Source organism: Rutidosis leptorrhynchoides, chromosome 11 (assembly GCF_046630445.1).
Source record: "Rutidosis leptorrhynchoides isolate AG116_Rl617_1_P2 chromosome 11, CSIRO_AGI_Rlap_v1, whole genome shotgun sequence".
NCBI lineage: Eukaryota > Viridiplantae > Streptophyta > Magnoliopsida > Asterales > Asteraceae > Rutidosis > Rutidosis leptorrhynchoides.
The window spans coordinates 293,997,141-294,019,755 of record NC_092343.1 but is presented as its reverse complement, the minus strand read 5'-3'; the positions used below and the strand labels follow the sequence as shown (position 1 = coordinate 294,019,755).

Below are 22,615 nucleotides of genomic sequence, written 5' to 3'. Positions count from 1 at the left end.
CTATGTGGAACGAACTTGTACTTGCTAAATTTTTTACTACATTGATCAGGGTTGCTTGCATTCGTGTGTAAAATTGATTTAATTTATTTTAATAAAAATAGGTGTAGAAAACACACATCAGTATCAGTATCATACTTATGCAGATGCTAGTTACATATTACAATCACAATGTTGTACTTTTGCATTACTTGTATAAATCATATATGTAATAAGCTGAATTAAACATACAACATATATTACTTGTATAAATCATTTATTTGTTCTTTATATAATTCCATTACTTGGTTCCTTCTGATCTTCATGGTTGCTGTCATCAAACCACTCTCAATCTGAAAGGGTGTCATTAACATGATTTTTGAAGAATTAAAGCAATTGGTAAGTCTCACTTATAGATGCAAGTAACTGAGCAATATAAGATGTACCTGTTTTGACTCATATTACATTACATATCGACAAAGGGATTACGTTTTATCTCAAAATAGTGAACTAAGAAGAAAAAAATTGTGCGCACCAATATGCCTAAATAAGAAGAGAAGGTTGGGATTTAGACATTTGAAGAAATTTTGTATGGGATGAAGTTGGTTAACCCAAAACACTTTGTCAAAGATTTACAGATGATCTAACAAATAGTTAGTTGTGTCGAATATGATAAAAAGGTTATACTATTTCAATACACAGTAGTACTAAATGAACTTTTTACTAAGCAAATTTGGGTATTGATATGTACACAACTTATTTTTATATGTACACAGAGTGTTGTATGGTACAGCATTTTAATGCATACTGGTTGTGTACATATAAAAATAAGTTGTGTACATATCATCACCCACTTTAAAATAAAGGGAAAATGTGATTTTAATCAGAAAAAAAAAGAATGGATTACGTACATTACCGTAAATGGCTCTTCAATTACAAGAATAGGTCCGATCTGGAACGAGCATTCACAAGTCCTGTATATAGAGAAATTGAATCTATTATATTTGAAAAATATTATAACAATAACAATTATAATAATAAATAATAATTTTGAGATGAAGTTTGTGTTACCATTTCCGTAGCTCTTTAGATAACAAGCCAGCTATTTTCTCCTTGTTAAGTTCAGCAGCACCAAAAACTGACATAAATTCTTCTTTGTTTGGAACAATGATAGCTCCAAGACGACGTTGATCCTAGTTTTAGATTATAGTATAATGTAAGTATACAAATTAGTATCACCAGATTCATGCAATATCTATAGGCAGACGTGACAAGGTTGATCCATTTGCTAATGAATGTGTCAATTTGGGTAATCAATGAAAAAAGTAGCTAAGAATGAAAGTGGTCAAAACTCAGACAAAATGTAACGTTAAATTTTGAATGTGTACTTCTTAAAACATTTTTTTGGTTATAAAAGCTAAGAAATAAAAGTGTAAGAAATGTGTTAGTGGGTCGAAATCCGACCCGACCTTTTTGGCCCGTCCTCGATTCACCTAATTAATCAATGGTCCCACTTGTATTTAAGATTAATGAAAAAAATCTGATGATGAATTAGGAATTTATGTAACACCTGGCCAATTACAACTATTTGCTGAATTAAACTACTTCTCATGGCAGCTTCTTCTAGTTGTTCTGGTTCAACGTTTTCACCTAGTAAGCATTTAAAAATATTCGATCAATTCATATATTTAATCAAATAGAATATATAATTTCAGAATTTTGATGTTTGTTTGTTAGGGTAATCTTGGATCCAAGACTCCAGCCCGTTTGTGTATTTGACTGGATCATTATGGTAGCCCGGTATTGGCCCAATAAATAATTAAGGAAGTCGGAATGGGGATTATATGGTTGTGCACGTGGAAATTGATTTGGTCACATACTGGATTAAATTTGTTAGCTAAAAGTTAGGAGAAATAATAGTGGACATATAGGAGCAAATGAACGTGGGTTTTAGTCCCTATATTTTAGTAAGTGTAGCTTTTAAGTTTTAGTATTTTTTTTATTTTTTATTTTAACCTGGGTATCCAAACGGTCAACTTGACTAATTCCAGGGCGACTACTCGCTATGCGAGCAGCCCGGAGTCATTGCAGACGAACCTCCGTGGCCATGAGTGAATAACTGTGGGTGTCTGGAATCGAACCCATGACCTCCACTATGGAAGGCAAGGGTCATAACCATTCAACCACCACACTAGAATTTAATCCATCCACACCATTTAATAGGAAGTGACTATTTTACCCACAATTTTAACAACATTTATTTTGATTTAATTTAATCTCTCATCCACAGACCCTTCACCCCACGGAGGGATAATGTTAGACTAAATAGGGGTAAAATAGTCACTTCCTATTTTATGGTGTGGATGGATTGAATTCTGGTGTGGAAGGATCAGTTCCCTTATTATTTAAGAGAAGTTAACAATGTAGTCGTTTGTGTTTTATTATCTCGATATTTAATTTATAACTAAGTATTTGAGTATTAGCATCAGAATGTTCCAACATTGTTTACCTGTTGAAAGGACGATAGTGTCCTTGGCTCGTCCTTCAAGAACAATAACGCCACCAGCATTCCGACTTCGACCTATTGAATATGAAGGCGAAATCCATCCGATATCTCCTGTATATAACCATCCGTCCTTATCTAACGCTTGTTTTGTCGCTATTTGTAACTATTTATAACATACAAACAAATGAATCACCATGAGTATTTTGAACCAAGGTTGCAAAAATCGAAAAAACTGGCCGAGTTCTCGAATTCAATGACAAAGTGAAACCGAACTGAACCGAAAACCGAATTTAGTTTGTTTTTTATAAAAATTGAAAACACAAAAAATCATAATTTAACCAAACAAATCATTATTCGACTTATGATTTTAAAAATCGGGGTTTTGTCCTCATATCTTAATAATTTTACTAAAGAATTACTTGAATTTGGTTTTTCATTCAGTTTTTGGTTAAACCGAATGTGAAAAAGTATGACTCTAAAATCGAATTCAATTTCAGTTTATTTTTTCCGATTTTCATTCAGTTCGGAGTTAATTGATTTAAAATCAAATATTGAACGTTCTAGTTCTTAGTAATGAGTTGTTTATTAAGGTACCTTATAATAACCTTTCATGACCTGTGGGCCCTTGACTTTGACTATTCCCTTTGCACCGGGGGAAGATCTTCACCTGTTTCTTCATTTACAACCTTAATTTCTGTATGCGGAATTGGTCGTCCAACTGAGCCAACAACCTTCAAATGTCACATATATGAACTTGTTATAATGTTTTATCTTACATAAGTAAATGTTAGAGGTGGAAAAATAGTAGGGTTGGAAAACAAGTCAAAATATGTACTTTCTTTTTATCGGGTGGAAACAATTTCATCGTGTACAACTTTTTTGTATTTCTTTATTGATTTGTATAACAGTTAATGTGTTAAATATCATTTCAAAAACTACATTATTAGAATAATAGTCTAATTCCTGTAATAAAATGATTCAACAAGTTTTATGCATTCTAAATATACGGGTAACTTTCGAGCCATTCCACCCAGTGGCGAAACTACTAAGGGAACACCTGACCCAGTGGATTTGTAAATTTTAATGTAAAAAATATGGATTTTTTCATTTTTCCCTCGGTGGATTTTTTTTTTTCAAAAGTTTCCATATTTTGCCTCCAAAGCCTCTATATTTTGTTCAAAAACTCTGTATGTATATATATATATAGTGGTAGGATCAACAGGGAAGTAATCATTCGGGGGGAAGCAAAAACTTTTTTTTTCGTTTTTTTAAAAAACTTTGTTCACGAACATTATATGAGATGAAAATATGAACATTTAGTAGAGACACTTTGTGATAAATGTTTTTATTTTGGCGGGAAAACCCTCGAAGAAGTAATATATAACAATTATCGTATTTTTCGAGCGTATGTTGAGGTTTTAGCTATTGGGGTTTAGATATTAGGGTTTATAGGGTTTAGATATTAGGGTTTAGAAATTTAGGGTTTAGGGTTTAGATTTAGGGTTTAGATTTAGGATTTAGATTGAGTTTTTAACACGAACGGTTTAGAGTTTTAGGGTTTAGGGTTTAGGGTTTGGTGTTTAGGGTTTGGTGTTTTGGGTTTATGGAATAAACCCAAAACACCAAACCCTAAACCCTAAACCCTAAACCCTAAAATTCTAAATCGGGCTAAATTTTACTTCACAAAACATGAAAAAAAACGTTCATATTCTTCACGAACAATATTATCTTGAATGTTATTTTTGTCGATCGTTTTCCCGCCTAAATAATAACATTCATCACGAAGTGTCTCTTCTAAATGTTCATATTTGCTTCCCCCGAATAGTTACTTCCCCATTGATCCTGCCCCTATATACTAATTGCATGATGCACTTATTATTTTTTTTTTATGACATCATTTTTTTAGAACCATCACTAACGTCATCATGATGTCATCGCCATATTTTTTCTTTCCTTTCCTGTCTCTTTTTTCTGGGTTTTTTTTTCCCAACGAACCGAGCCTCCAATTTACTAGTTCAAGCTAACAAGAATTAAATCCGACTAATAAACATTATAAAAAAAAAAAAAAAAAAAAAAAAAAAAAAAAAAAAAAAAAAAAAAACTTACAGAGATCATATGAATCAAGAAAAAACGCACGATGTTCACGACCGATATCCATAATATCCTTGTAACTATAAGCAGAAACTCCCTCCATTATACAACTACTGATGGATGATGTTTCGCCCCATAATAAAATGACAAATCTAATATTCGCCTCAGAATTAAACGCCTCTGCTATCCGGTTATAGAATTCAGGATTGTCTATAACAAGTGCAACACTATTATGAAGAAAAAAAAACGGTTTATTACTTTAAAATAAGGTGAATATATTAATACTAGATTTAAGAACCCGTGCGTTGCACGGGGACTCCTAATCAAACTAATTCGAAACGTAAAATGTTATATCATTTAACGGTATGATAAAGACAGTATCACCAATATTCATGAAATAAAGTAATAAACATAACCTGCTTAATAATTTATGTATAAACACATTCATGTTGTTTAACAAACAAAAATGCAAAATGGGTTAGGTTAATGTAAAACTGTTCGATATTATTTCGATACAAACATCAGTAGATAAAAACATAACCTTAAATTCGGGTGAGGTCGGTCGCGTATCGGTGCGCGCGAAATTTGGTTGCTTCTTCAAGTACTATAGGTCGGAGTATGCGATTAGTGAATAGAAAGATAGCATATGTCTAATAAACCCCATTCATGGCTGCTTTTACTATTGTGATGAAGATGTGCATATTACAAAATGCTAAGTGCAAAAGAATAATACAAAAAGACCACATAAGAAATGAATGAATATTTGAAATACAAATAGTCAAACCTTTATCCTCATATTGAGCTTTCAAAAATGAGTTGGCATTAGTTAAAGTATTCTTCAGTATACAACTACTCCAATTGTAACACTTCGGTAATAAAATGAGGCTACTCCTACCTATATGGGGTTATCAATAAGCTTCTTTTTGACATCATAGAAGCAGTATTCTACTCTTACATACTTGCTCTTGTAAGCTTAAATACAGTAAGAAATAAGGTTATAAGAGCCTGTGCGTCGCACGGAAGCTATATAAAATAGTACTCGAAAACGTTCGTATTGAGATCGATTAAGTGTATGATACAATTAAAATGAATCTAAGATGTCATAAAAGGTTTTAGCTTGTAATATTACACAGTATTGATTATGAAAGTGAATACTTAAAATTTTAGTCTCTTCAAAATACACAAATAAAAGCATGATGTATTTTGTCTTCAATCTCCCACCGGTTAACCCGCCCATATTGCCACCTATAATACAATTAGTATTGATACTGATCAAATGTATAATACAGTTACAATGAAAATAAAAACATTTTATTATTAATCATGAAAGCATTAGTGTTGAAAACATTTGTATCGTAAATGTTAGTATACACAATTACAATGCGCAACAGTTTTGAGTAGTAATTTTGCATAAGTCAAATAATAGTTTTACCACATATGTTATTTAATCTGAATGCAATACGATTGCATCCTATTAGCATATACTTTCACAATGAAAAATATAGTTACTGTCAATACTCGCCGTGTCACTGAAACTGATACCCTGTAATATCGGCATGAAACATTTTTATACATTGTATAAGTCTATAAAGTTTTAATTAATATTGATGAGCAAATAATACACGATCGTGAATTTTTTTATAAGGGAACAAATGCAGATATTCATTTAGCAAATTGAGAAAAGAAATGAGATCAAAATTGGTATAAGTTTAATAATTTTCTATATTACTCATAGTGTAGTGTTGTGCGAACACCAGAAAATTGGTTAAATCGTAAACGCTAACAATCAAATTTTTTAAGTCGTTACCAAGTTTCATTCTCAACTACTGCATTCACCACAAACTATACAACATAATTTTCTTAGTTTTACATATTAAAGCTTGGTGGCGTTTGGCAATGCATATCAGCATATACCACAAAAACTATACAACACAATTAACCTTGACTACCTGATCGCATACAACACAGTTGTTAAAGGCAGACTCTTTTCAAAGCAATTGTGGCTAAGAGGACTTTCTCCTCTCAATGCAAAAGTCCTTTTATCGATCTTGATTATAGTCAGGTCATCGATTCACCACACGGTTGTTAAAGACATACTCTTTACATACTCGATTCACCTTAACCTTCACATATAGACGGAACATCCTACAGCAAATTTCCCATATAAACTAATAAGTTTCTTTAAAGCATGCATAGGACAAAACAATTAAGAAGTTTCAACTTACCTTTACAAACGGGTTGTGCATCGAATATCATATCACTTTACCATCAAAAACAACAATTCCTTAATGTAAGTTTTTTCAAAAAGAATATATAAAATGGAATAAACAAATTCAGAATAAGGGAAAACTATGAATTTGAATTTATCGAGACAAATGGAAGTTATAAGGACCTAATGATATCTGTATAATTAAGCATTACAGCAAATACGCGGTGGACATGTAAAGATAGAACGATTCATGGAACAAAATATAGAGTAGTAAGTAAAACTAATTACCTTCAGAATAGACAAAGAGAACAGAGGCATGGTTATTAGTCAAGCATCTTCTTTCATTTGCAAAATTGCAATAAGTAATGATTCGTTCCAAAAGTCCATTTGCACCAAAAAAAAAAAAAATAATAATAATAATAAATAAAAAAAAGGAAAAAAATAATAATAATAATTTACTCCCTTTGACCAAACCTCATGAAGCTGAAAAATATTAGTATCAACTATTGAAAACCAAAATTATAAACTACAGACCTAGATTTGAATTTATGTCAACTTTGAACCCTGCCAATGTGCCTATACATGTCAACTTTGTACAAGTCTTTAAAAATAGCAAGTTCCCGTAAAGATTAACAATCTGGCATTCCATTGCCATTATTTTATTAGCCCATGTCACCACGTGTGTGATCAATGAAAATGAAGTATTGTCAATTGCGGTACAAATTTAGAAGATTATTGGACCTCTCATCCCATCATTTACTAATCGATCAATGAAAAGACACGATTAAATTACTAACCCCTTATTGAACATGGTGGAGTGGTGGTTTTACTAATCGTAAAACCAATCGATATGCACATAAGCATACCTTCAGAATTTAAAACTCGGTCATCGTTAGATAAAAGGGCTCTGTGAATTCGAGAAGTTCCAACACATGGTTGAACTTAATGACAATCGTCCATCATAGCAATAAACAAACATAATATTTTATATGCAGACATGATTGAAATTCAAAAAACACCATAACAACAACACAATAAAGTAAACATTACATAAAAGTTAGTTTACCATTCTCAACCAAAATGTGTTTAAAGTTTGAAAGCTGTAACTAAAATTTGTTTCATTTGACATACCTGTGTGTGTGTGACAGATAACTGATGAAAGTTGTAAGCATTAATGCACCAAAGCCAGCGTACACAATCGTCACCCCAAGATCAGTCTGTGCAGATACCACACTGTTTAGTCTCATTTGAATATGATTTATGTTAAAAGGCAACCGGGTCAGATGGGTTAATAAAAATATCAGTTAAAGAAAACGGGTCAAATGGGTTGATAAAATATCAGTTAAAAAGGAAACGGGTCAAAAGCAGCCGAAAGTGTATATTTTGATAGGAAATGAGTCAACATATTACCTTCGTATCAAGACCACTGCTGCCAACTGCATCTACTATTTCGACTTTCGTACCATCGATTTCGATTGGATGTTTCGAGTTAGGCCTACGAACCCCAACGTATTTCGCATCTTGATCATATAACACAATCGACTGCAGGTCACGAAGAAGCGGTGACGTGGTTCAAGAAATGAAGAACCAATTCAGTTTATTTTTAAAAAAAAAACAGGAAATGCACAGGTGGCAATATCAGCCCATTTATATAGAATTGGATCTAACGGATGATGTTACATAAAAAATCAGGCGGGTCACTTAAGTGAATGGGTTAAGCTGGCCAAAAGTCGTCTAGTGTGTAAATGCTTACTTAAGTGACTGGTGCATCATTTATTCACGTCCGACATGTAACCCAACCCGCCGAATTTGACACATTTAGTATAAAATATAAGCTTTTACTCATTTGAATAGTATACGTAACTGGTGCATCATGTATTCAAGTCCGACATCTAACCCAACCCGCCCATTTTGACACATTTACCACAACAACAACACAATAAAGTAAACATTACATAAAAGTTAGCTTACCATTTGCAACTGACTAAACAGAAAGCAGTTGACTCACAGAAGTTCCAGAAGAACCATCGACAAAAAAGCTGAACATAAATGGAACTTGCCTTACGATTACGGTATCGAAAAGAATCTCTAACAGCTATTTGTCTTAAATATACAGATGGGACATACACGTTGATGTCGTTATAATTTATATTCTCGGACAAAACATTTTTACTATCAACGGATCTTTTCTAACGTTTTCTAGGTGCCATCATACTACTATAACGTCAAACAATATATCTAACTGTATCTAAGCTAACACAAATAGAGCAACATATAACAACACAAAAAATACAACATATTAAATATCAACGTCATTAAACAATAGCAGATGGCCTCTTAAAAACATCATAATACTAAATAACCAAACTGCAGAAAAGAAACCGCAAAGCATAAAATAGCTAATTAACATTTGCATACCATCGACTAAAAAGCGTGATATATAACAGTAAAGAAAAAAAAGGGTATACGAAAAACATCAAACAAACTTACGACACGACGACGTTAATCGCAAGTAAAGAAGCAATCGACAAAAGCAAAGCTCAACACACCTGAAAATATAAACACAACAACATTTAATATAAAGCTACAACAATCTACAAAGAGCTCTACAAATAACTCAGTTACCGAAACGTTAACATCAATAGCAAACTGTAGAAACGACATACGTAATTGATAAAAAAAAAAAAAAATTACTGGTTTGGTCAAATAACTATATTTTAGGGTTGTTATCTTTTCCAATTTTCAAAAGGTAACTGATTTGTCGTATTATGTAGAGATTTATCTTTTACCCAAATAAACTACTATACAGAGTATTATATTAAAAAACTAACAAGGATTATCTTAAACAATAACTGGAAAATAAATGACTTTATTCATACCTTGATTTTGTGCGATATCTAATCGATTACCATCAAATAAATATACTTTCAATACAAATACTATCAAATGATGTGAACATCAGAAGAACACCAGAAAATTGGTTAAACGGCATACAAAATTGATTATCAAATTGATCGCAAGTATTTTCCTGAATGAAAATATGAGATCGCAATGGATCAAAGAAGATGATGAAATTGAATTTGTTTGGATGGGAGCGTATCGATTGAATGTGTGGGTATGTTTTTTTTGTTGATTGCAAAAACCCTAGAAGAAATTTTTCTCCACGGAAGGATGGAGAAAATTTGTATGGAAATTTTTGGACCTGATGAGAATTATATGTTTAATATTTTAGATTTGAACGACCCCAATCGAAAGTTTTGAATTGGATGTTTAAATTGGATGATAAGTTCGTGAAATATTGAGGAGAATGAAGAATGAAACTGTTAAGTGTTAACCCTAATTACAAATGAGGACACGCGTCAGTTTATTGTAATTAGTGATTTTTTTAATTCAAAATTATGAGAAAAAAAACGGTTTATTACTTTAAAATAAAGTGAATATATTAATATATTAATATTAATATTATATATATATATATTATGTTTAATTCAAACAGCAAAATAAAATCATTCGTACTAAACCTTTCAGAATGTTTATAGATGTGTAAAAGCTCTTCCACAGATTTTTAAATTTTTTTTTTTTTTTGCGAAAAAGGATAATCATATAAATTAAAAGGATTTCATCAAAACGATGAACCTTACCGATTACAAGTACAAAGGTAGTAAAATTGGACAAATTACATTGTGATAAAGCAAGAAAAATTAACAAAGTAGCGCCGGATTATGCTCCCAAACGTACGATTGAAGCCCGTGCACGAGCTTGAAATTAGAAGCCCAAAGGAAAACCTTGAGTTTGATATTCCGAACAATACTTGAACGACACGTGAACTTCCCGTTGAAGATTATGTCAATTCTTGCGATCCAAATGGCCCATACGGAGGCTTGACCAATTAGTTTCCAAAACATCGACGCCTTAATCCCCATGCCATAATACCAATCGTAGGAGAAATCAATGATAGACCCCGGAATGACCCAACGGATGTTCCACCAACGGAATAGATCCGACCAAATACAAGACGACCACCTTTTATTGCGAGCCAATGGAAAATCATGATCTTGGATGGAACTCTATTAGACCACACCACTCTCGTCCACGAAGGAATAGCTAGATTACTAGATTGAACAAGAATTCTAATGGCATCCGCAACCGAGTAAGAATCGCTTGGGCTCGCGATCCAAATAACATTAGCATCAACCAAATCGTTAAGCTTGTAACGGACTAAAAAAGACTGAAGTTCTTGGGCCATAAAAAAGTCATAAATGGACAGTAGGGTGGGTAAATGAAGGTCCCAACCTTCCTGAGGCAAATCGGTAGAAGCAGGGAACCGAAAGTAGTAAACAGAATGAAATTTCAAGGGGCAATTGAAAAACAAAGATGTAAATTCATCCTTTAAAATACACCGCGGGTGTTCAATGAGGTGAGCCTCATGGTTTCGATTCTTTTATTGGAGTGTAGTCATCGGACATGTTTTCCATGAAAACACCAAATTCATACAATTCCTCCTTGTAAGTAACTTTTTTTGAACCAAACAATTGATCACCTTTTGCACTGTCTTTTATCAAAGAAGATTGACCCACTACGTGGTTAATCTCACTAGTGGTATCGAAAATTTCCGAGATATTAGGGACCTCGTCATTCCATAAAGGACGTTTATCTTTGCTACAATTCTTCGAAGCAACTTTAGGTTGAAGAAAAATTTCTTTTTTGCATGAAGAGGAGTTACAACGAGCTTTGATTTCTGCACACGATTCTCGACAAGCATCGCTGATACACTTTGTATCGTTTATCGAATTGGAAACGGGAGTATCATTGAGTTTAGAAGCAAAGGAGACTTCATGGTTGGTAAAAGACGCAAAGGAGCTCTTCCACAGATGACCTACTTCCCCTCACAACATTTATTGCTCCTGTGGCCATAATACCTATAAACAATATTATACAATTATTCTTATTATTATCCAAAATTGGCTACAAAAATAAATAAATAAAAGAGAATGTGGACTATTTAATGGGTGTGTGTGTTTTCTGTTATATAAAACAATAATAATAATAATAATAATAATTAGAACATTTTGTTGTTGTTGGAAACTGTATGGTATTCATGTGACACCATATACAGATGACACACCAACAAAACAACAGTAAAAATCATACAATAACAATCATTTATATTGGATACACACAGTAAAGATGGTCTGAGTTTGATATATATACAATAGATTTTAAACTTAAGTTAAATACGTTTTCAACTTGGTTTAGAACAAATATTCATGCATTGTGTACTACGAATATTAACTACCTTGATCAGCAACGATCCATCGACACGAATTGTCAGCAAAAAGTGCTATCTTTTCACTTGGTTCAAGTCCAATAACTCTTAAACCTTCAGAAAAATCCAAAATGTTCTGTTCCAACTGCAAATTTCAAAACTCAATTGTGCAATTTTCAATTAAATTGTTTTGTAGTTAGAACTTAAAAGGTGAAAAAAAAAAAGTGGAAAATACCTGTTTATAAGTGATTGTTGTAGGCGGCTCATGATGTGGATCCACTAATGCAACCTTATCACCAAACTTTTCGGCTGAGTATCTAAAAATGTCGGGAATTGTTGTTACTTTTGTCGTTGATGCGTTGTTCTGTAATAGTAATGAACTCTCCAGGAGAGGTGCGTACTTTCGAACTTGCCTTTTTCCATTCTGCAATTGAACGGATTGCCTAGAAAGGTCATTAGAGCGCTGGGAGTGGACTCCCGTTCCGGCCCCGTCACCTGCCCCGTCGCCCCACTCCCGGCTCCCGTCGGTTGTGCTCGTCGTACCTCGGTCAGTCGCCACCGCGACGGATTGAACGGTTCTTATTTATTTATTTTATTTTTTATTTTTTTATTGTTCTCCTCACTTTATCTATATATACATCCTCACCAAACCCTTCAAACATATACACACACTACTTCCTCACCAAACTCACCAAACTAAAAAAAAAAAAAATGAATTCTTGCACTATCAAGTTAAATGTTTACCACGGTGGAGAGCTCAACGACGATTGGAAGTCGTATTCCAACTCGCAATTAACTCCGTTCGAGTCCCTCGACGTTAACGGGTGGGACACAGGGCGTTTGTTCAGGTACATACGAGAGCATGTCGACTTCGAGACCTCGGATTTTATGTACATCGTGCCAGAAACTCAAACCTTTGAGTTTCTCACGACTGAAGAAGAATGGGGAGAACTCGTCGAGAAAGCAAAACTCAACGACGAGTCTGTCGACTTGTATTGTATCCACATATGGTCCTGTGAATTCATCCGCCGCCCACGTCCTCACTACCCGCACGACGAGAATGATGAGGGATACAATAGTCCTAAAACCCCGTGAAAGGCTCGATCGGACGGGTTAACTTTTAGGGTTTGTAATGTTTTTATTTTTAATTTTAGGTTCGTACTGTTTTCCTTTTTTTTTAGTAATCGTAATGATTTTTTTTTTTAGAAATCGTGTGTTTTTTTTTTTATTTTTAGGAAATGTAATGTTTTTTTAAATTTTTAATTGAAGTTATTTATGTTTATGTTATTATTCATAATTTTATTTATTTATGTTATATTTATAATCATAAAAATAATAATAATAATAAAAACTGACATGCCTAACTGACATAGGTCACCACTCCCCACTTTTTCTGACTCAGCAAATCAGGCCTGACATGCCAAGTGACCTCAGTCACCACTCCCAGTGCTCTTATCTTCCATTAGTAGAACAAATTGTGATGTAACAAATTATTTACGACTAGTGTTTCTTTCTGAGTTTCCTAAATTCAGATACTCAGTTATAACAGATTACTCATCGTATTGAAAATGATGAGAAATCATTGTTCTCTTTATTTACTTTCATGGTACGTATCGTTTTCACGTGTAACCCAGGTAGTCCCTATCACTCACGGTCATTAAGAAATTTCGTTAACTTTTAGCATGTAACAAGCACGTGAGGGTAAAATGGTCAATTTTCTTCTATGTAATAACCATATTTAGTACATAAGCATACAAACTTCAAACAAAAAACTGAATCTAAGCATCTCAATAATCAAACAGACTGCATACAGAAACCTTTGATGAAATTAGAAAGTTGAATTTTACCCAAATTAATCAAATTTTCACGATTGTGAATTTGTAAATCGATAAATTCTCTACTCATCCACGAATACATTCCTTTCAACATCTCAAACTCGTTTAAATTTGAATTCTCTTCAATCAGTTCATCTAATACGGTAAATGCTTTTCGTAATCGGATGGAATACACACACCGCATCGTAAATTCACTGTATCAAAATCCCGGACGAATTCGAATCTATTTGACTACCATTGAGCTTCATGTTAGGGTTAGAAGAAACAGTTTATGTAATGGATTTACGAAGCGAAAACGATCTTAACCTCGTTTTAAAACGGATCGAGAAATTAGGGTTAGGGTTAAGGTTAAAGTTCTGATGTGAAAATTAAAAATTAGCAGAGAATATCAGAGGGGAATTGTTGAGAGATGGAACGGAAGGGAAGTAACTGGGGTGTGAATGGTAAAAAAATGAAAATTATGAAATGATGACAATTTGCCCTCACATATTTGGGATGCTGTTTGCAATAAAATTTGGTAAAAAAATGTAACCGAACATTAATGACGTAAAGTGTTACTAAGTGAAAATCACAAAAGACATCCAAATAACCAATTGGGGCATGCTTAGCAGAACTCCTACCAAGCTGAAGGTGTCAGGTTCGATCATTATCACCGTAAAATGTCCCCGGCATTCTCTTGAACCTAATTAGGGATCTCTAGTTGAAAGTACTTAGCCTAGCATTAGGGTGACGTCTTGATTCCCGATGTTCGAGATTTACCAGCTATGGGGGAATCATCGTATTCGTTCATAGTAGGTTGCTCGTAAAAAAATCCAAATAAAAAGTACATGAACTATACTAATAATCTTTTACAAACTACATAAACAATTTTCGCATATGTTTATGCCAAACTGAATCTTGCTAGTTAAACAAAATCAGCTCAAAATAGAGTTACTTTGGTGACACGAAATCCAACTATAAGATTGTAAAAGTCGCTAATTGGAGACTAAGCTCGTTAGTCGGGACTTTGTAAGGACTATGCGAAGTTGATTTTTTGACAAGTTTGACGGAATAAATTGGCGAAGTTGAAGACTTGACTTGTCAGGGTGCTAGTCGAACTGCATCAAAATCCTGACATAGGGGCTTAGGCGTACTGCAATAAAAACGACTAATTGGCATAGCAGGGACTAGTAGGCGTATTACTACTAGTGTAACATATATATATATATATATATATATATATATATATATATATATATATATATATATATATATATATATATATATATATATATATATATATACTACATACGCAGTGTCTCGTGTCTTCTAACCTTTACAGTTTACTTTGTGTGAGCTTCTTTTCTAGAAAACTAAAAGACTAGTTTGATGAAATGAAAATCATCAGTTTAGGGAACAAAAGAAAAATCATATTCAACACATCACATACGAATTGCCTCCCACAATATAATATCGGTTAACTAGCTAGTAACAGATATAGATATAGGATTTATTTCGATGGGTGCAAAATGTTAGTAGAGAACAAAAAGATGGGGGCAAAATGTCGAAATTTAACAAAAATATACACTAAACATCGAACTTTAGCATGTAATCGCACAAAAAAATTTGGTCGTCTGGGGTGGCAGACTTCGGTTCAGGGGCAGAGCTTAATGTAACTCAAAGGGGGTATCCGCCCCACCTTGATTTAACGGGGAAAACAATTTTAGAATAAAATTTTTTTTAACTAAAAGATAAGATTTTTATTTGTGTTTACCACCGCTGGAAATGAAAAATTTATTAAATTTTCGAATCCGCCCGATTTGTCTTTGAGTTCAAGTTCCGCCACTGCTTCGATTGCCCCTTAATAGATCCTCCCCTGTACAATTCGGGACTACCACCAATGTTTATTTTAACAATAGTTTCAATTTGTAATTCACTTTATATTTTCAAGTTTTTAGTTAGTTTTTAGTAGTAGTTAGCTTAGCTTTTATTTTCCGGAGGATATTGATGTCGTAGGGGGTGTATACGAAATAGTATTATTTTTGTTACGAAATACTATTAAATATGCTACAATTTTACACAAGTTATTTATTTATTTATCGAGTGGATATACTTAAACCTTGCTACAACACTTATAGGTAGTGTACCTAATCGTATTATAGTATAGTTTTTAGTAAGTCCGGTTCGTTCCACAGGGAGCTCGTGAAGTTTAACACTATATTTTTTTACACACAATATTTGTAAAAATACAAAAATATATATATATACTAGTAGTATTATTATTATAAAAGGGGTGTTTTTTTACTGTTTAATGACCGGTTTGTCGATTTTTAAAACTTAAAACACAGTTAAAACCTAATGCAAAATATTAAAAATAAATAAAACTTAATTTAAAGCGTAAAGTAAATGACGATAATTGAAATGACAGAAATTAAAGTGCGAAAATTAAAAGTGCGAATAAATATGAAATAAAAGGAATTATGCTTATTTAAACTTCCATAATCATGATGTTTGGCGTGTTGATTTTTAGTTTTAGTCCGATGGGTTAATTGTCCTTTGTCCTGGATTATTTAAGATGTCCATACGGTTTTGCCCATAATGGTCCAACGGGCATAATTATAAATGCGAGGTTCTTCGTCAAATAGACCTTATGTCCGAAGTCAAATATTCCAACTAATTGGGGATTTAAACTGTAACAAGGTATTAATTCTTTGTTTAATGAATACACCAGGTTATCGACTGCGTGTATTCCAAGGTTTTATTACTTTGTTAACAATTACACCAATTACCCTTGAATGTAATCCACCCCTGTTTCAACTAATCTAGTGACCAATAATTCACCCCCGTGTCCGGTCAAATGAACAATAATATGTACTTATAAATATCCCGCCCACCGTGTCCGATTAAGCGTATGTGGATATTTATAGATACATAAAAATATAACCTTTATATAAAATTAACGAGGTATCGTTAATTAAACATAAAGCCCATTAAAAGCCCATAGTCTAATTTCCACAAGTGTCGTTCTTTTGTCCAAACCCCAATTATGGTCCAAAGTTCAATTACCCCAATTTTAGTGTTTAGCCTTACATCACGATTACTTCGGTATTAAATAAGCATAATAACGGCTTAGCTACTAGACATTAATGAAAATAATATAGACATAACTTATAGTGATTAATAATAGAGTAATATTACACGGACAGAATTTCGACTTATACACTCAAACGATCTCTATCATAAATCTTATTATTATCATAATTTAAAATTAAAATTAAGATTATTGTTATATCTTATTAAGTTAACATTATGATAGAGATATAGAATATAGATATTGATAATAGATATTGATAATGGATCTTTATATAGATAAAAATAGGATAGAAAAAGGTGTACATCAAATTGATCGACAATCATCGCCTTTTATAGGCAAAATATGAAATTGAATTTTCATTTACGACCCCTGAACTATGCTCAATTAACAACTTTTTATTATTTAATATTATTCTTATTATGAATTATTTAAATATTATATTTTATTCTTGTGCATAGTTGACTCATAATTTTTACACCGTTGCGTCGAGCGTTGAGAGTTGACTCATGTCCCGGTTCCGGATTTTCGAACGTCCTTTCGTACTATTTTATATCGTGTACTTTGTGTTTTGTAACTTGTACTCTTGTCGTTTTTAGACGTTCCTCATCAATAATTTGAACCTTTTTAATTGTATGTTGTACTTTTGAGCTTTTTGGACCTTTGTGTCTTCAATTCGTCGTTTTCGCCTTTTGTCTTCGCACTTATTTAATACAAACGAATATTAATTGAAAATGGAACAATTGCAACTAAAATCTTGTCTTTCTTGGGGGATAATGCTATGAAATATATGTTCCTTTTTAGCCTTATCAATATCCCCACACTTGAGCGTTGCTTGTCCTCAAGCAATATAGTCTTGAAAAACACTTGAATCACTTCTTTATTCTTCACACTTTGTACATCAGTGACTTCAATACGGCGGTATAAACAATGGTAGTAACGATGTGGTTAAAGGTGGGTGTGTCATTCATAGTTGCCTCGGGTTTAGGTCAACGACACTTGCAATCAAATAGCCGATTTACTTTCGGTTTCCAAAGCAAAGTGCACATTTGAAAGGCGGTTTACAGTCCCACATGACTATAAAAATTTAGATCCTTTAATGAAATTGGATCTTTATGAAAACATTTGATCTTTTGAAAATTCAAGCTAGATTTTACCCTAGACAAGTTTTCTGATTTGATCCATCATCGGTGTTGCAAAATATATTTGTGGATCAACATTTTGGCTAAAAACATTTGGGTTCGTGTAATCCACTGCTATCCCGGTATCGAATAGCACACATCCAGTTTACTTGTTCCGTATATTACCTTTCGGTAAACTACCGTCCGGTTGTAAAGGAAAGCGATGAACAAGAAACTGTTAAGGCAATGTCCCGTGACATGCAGATGATTATGGTCTTATTAACGTGTCGGATGCTAGAACTATCCTTGGTAGGAGCGATAGTAAAGATCATCCTATAATTTTTCGGTCTGGCACAAGGTCCTGTCTCCGATCATGCTATGCAACCACCGTTCTTACGGTTGACACCCGATTTGGTTCAGGTGACCTAATGAATTCCAGGTGAATTCCTAGGATTTTACGTTCAATGATAATGAACGCATTGAAAATGGGTTTTCAGAAAACAAATCGGTTTGTATTTTTGATCAAAATATTTTCTCGTTCAAGCTCGAGTTTAGATATCATTGAATTCCATGAGTTTGAATTCTCAATCTTTAAGGTCAATCTCAAGGATTGAGTAATATCAGTCTTAAAAGCTGATTTTTAATCTTTAAGGAGATTATCCTTTCTGGGGATCTGATTCATTAGTCTTATCAAGCTAATTTGCACGGTGCCTCCCCATTGTACGAGATAAATCCTTCTCATGATTAGGATAAATCTGACCACATGGCGACCCTGTTTGATGCTGAGGTCCGTGGATTTCCAGCCGATTTTAGTGATGACTTTTCTAGGTTTTTCGTCAACCTACAGCTGGTCTGGACGACAACTTCATGACCTAAATCAAGAAGCGCGTGTCTTTTTCGGAAGACTTTACTTCCTTCAAATGATGGAATTGATTCATCATGTAGATCCATCTTTCTTTCAATTATATTACAGCAAATCGGGTAAAGCAATTAATTATTGTCCAAAACAAAAGTATTTTCAATTATTTGTACAAAAATATGTGATATATGTTTCGAATAGTTTGGTAAAAATTTCCCACACTTGGCTTTTATTATCCTTTCTTTGCCTTTTTCTCCTCTATTCCATTCTTAAATGAATTCTAACGTTTTGGTTGTTTCTCAATTTATGTCCTTTCCGAGGTAACGATAATTTCGGCTCAATGACCTAGTTTTAATCGTTCATAAATATGTATAAACATGATTTTGAATTCATTTTGTTGAAAATTTTGAAAAATTTACTAGAAGTGGGTAGTCAGTATATAAGACTAGGGTTGTTCCTTGTTATCGGAGAGCACTAAATTCTAATACAACTACTGCGTTACTAGTATTTTTAATGGTAACCAAGTGTTTAAAATAAAAAAATTTTAAAATCCGAAAGAATTTAACCCCTTCCCACACTTAAGATCTTGCAATGCCCTCATTTGCAAGAAATCAGTAACAATTTAAATTATTGAGGGTGATTAGCGTAGAAAAATGATTAAATTTTACCAAAACTTCCAAACATATTGGCGTTTGTTTGTTGAATGATAAATGGTGCACTTCATTTGTTCATTCCGTCTGTTATCACATCACATATGTTTTTCATCTTGTCGTTAAAATTAGTTACTTTTGCTGAACTTAATGCCGGTCTTTGAAAATGCGCTTGTTTTACCCTGTTTATAAGATAAACTACAAACAAATATATACATACTTTTTTATTTATTTATAAAACCTTTAACTTATAAAACAAATATTAATTAATTTTAAAATTTTGTTTCTTTCAAGAATGAGGGCGTTTCGGAACGATGCCCTAGTCCGTCCCTCGACAAAATTTTAAAATTTGTCATTTTTAAGCGATTGTTTTAAAAGCTTAGATTTTTGAATTTTTTAATTTTTTTTGGCATACTTTAAATCAATAAGATTAAAAATAATGATAATAAAAATTCTCGTCCCGCCCTCGGGTAAAGCAATTTCGACTCAACGGTCTAGTCTTCAACTCACGACGAATTTAAAAATCATATTTTTAAATTAAAGAGATAAAGTAAATTTTTGTTTTTAAATTCACACAACTTAAATTTAAAATGCATAAAATTAAAAATTCATATTTTAAAAATTAAAAATGCAATATATCATTGATATTTTTAAACTTATATTAATTTTATAAACTTATATTGAATATTAATTTATAAAATATTTAAAAACTTAAAGATATTTATATAGAAAGATTTATAATATTTATATTTATATTTATATCTTAATTTTAAAACCAAGTGAAAATAAAATTAAAAATCTTTTTGGTCTTTTATCCCACTTTAATCAATCAAATATTATCAAAAATGTACGCCCCTCTTTTTGGGTAAAGTAATTTCAGTTCCCTAACCTAATTTTACTCATGACGAATTTTTGAAATATTTTGGTTTGATTGATTAAAGATTTTTATACCTTATGAATAAACGGTAAGCTTCGCAGTGATGTAACAAATTTTTGTACGATATCAATAATTTCGGCGTATGCCTAATTTTATTAAATACCAATTTAATACTTTATAGCGAACGATTTAGCGTTTAATTTCAAAAGGTTAAAAGAAATAAAAATAAAAATAATAAAAACTGTACATACTTATCTGATAGATGGAATTCTTAGTGACCTGCTTTAGATGTCTCATAGGAGAGTCTTTCGATTTCGTTCTCCATAGCTACATAAGCATATCCACGAGCGTTTAATAACTTATAACCTTTATATAAAATTAACGAGGTATCGTTAATTAAACATAAAGCCCATTAAAAGCCCATAGTCTAATTTCCACAAGTGTCGTTCTTTTGTCCAAACCCCAATTATGGTCCAAAGTTCAATTACCCCAATTTTAGTGTTTAGCCTTACATCACGATTACTTCGGTATTAAATAAGCATAATAACGGCTTAGCTACTAGACATTAATGAATATAATATAGACATAACTTACAGTGATTAATAATAGAGTAATATTACACGGACAGAATTTCGACTTATACACTCAAACGATCTCTATCATAAATCTTATTATTATCATAATTTAAAATTAAAATTAAGATTATTGTTATATCTTATTAAGTTAACATTATGATAGAGATATAGAATATAGATATTGATAATAGATATTGATAATGGATCTTTATATAGATAAAAATAGGATAGAAAAAGGTGTACATCAAATTGATCGACAATCATCGCCTTTTATAGGCAAAATATGAAATTGAATTTTCATTTACGACCCCTGAACTATGCTCAATTAACAACTTTTTATTATTTAATATTATTCTTATTATGAATTATTTAAATATTATATTTTATTCTTGTGCATAGTTGACTCATAATTTTTACACCGTTGCGTCGAGCGTTGAGAGTTGACTCATGTCCCGGTTCCGGATTTTCGAACGTCCTTTCGTACTATATTATATCGTGTACTTTGTGTTTTGTAACTTGTACTCTTGTCGTTTTTAGACGTTCCTCATCAATAATTTGAACCTTTTTAATTGTATGTTGTACTTTTGAGCTTTTTGGACCTTTGTGTCTTCAATTCGTCGTTTTCGCCTTTTGTCTTCGCACTTATTTAATACAAACGAATATTACTTGAAAATGGAACAATTGCAACTAAAATCTTGTCTTTCTTGGGGGATAATGCTATGAAATATATGTTCCTTTTTAGCCTTATCAGATATCCCGATGAGTCCCTGCGATCTTGGGCAGATTTCTTCAGCCTTTTCAGGTTTTTATCCGAAACGCTTGTCTTTTGTATTAAACATGTGTTCTTAACTTTTATGTTTAATAATCTGTTCCGATATTACCATGATAGCTTAATTAATCTGTATGTTTCCATGATAGAAGTTTGGATTAGCATAATTATGTTAATTTAGTACGGTTATTGTCGTAATACTGAACTGGTAAGTCTGACAGATTTGTATGCTAGCATCTTAAGGATTGACCAACCTAGGTTGTGATTAGGACTTGTCCACCTATATGAACATAGCTACTTCATAGGATTAAGACCCCTGGTTATACTGTATCTGAAGATTCTATGAACTCGGTATGGCCGGAGTTCCCGAGAGGCATTTAATGCGCTTTTTGGACACAGAACTTAGGAATTGAGACATGAATGACCTAGTATGTCTATTGACCATTCCAAAGAGACCTCTTAGGAGCTGTTAAGATCTAGTTAGTGCCTTTAATGTGTGACCCAAGTCTATTGCATGTTCTTGTTTGATTGTTGCCCTAGGACTAAGTCATATCGTCTGTTTAGGTATCTATTAGGTTTCTATCTGCTTTACTTTCAGTATATCAACTGTAATGCTGTATAATGTTTGAATTGATATGATCTCATTAGTATGATGAAATGGTTGTTAGTTTTCATTTTAAATTTTGCCAACTTAAACCGACGGACTCCTTCAGTTTGTGATCAGTGTTCAATCAACACGACACGTTGTTATTCTGTTAACTAAACTGATAACGAGGGTTAGGATTAGAGCTCAACTTACTAATAAACCTAG

The 22,615-nt window shown here is 32.6% G+C and overlaps 1 pseudogene; it reads right to left on the bottom strand.

Annotated features, from left to right (window-relative positions):
* Positions 1-236: 236 nt before the first annotated feature.
* Positions 237-12,710, bottom strand: LOC139875583 (long-chain-fatty-acid--[acyl-carrier-protein] ligase AEE15, chloroplastic-like; annotated as a pseudogene).
* Positions 12,711-22,615: the final 9,905 nt, after the last annotated feature.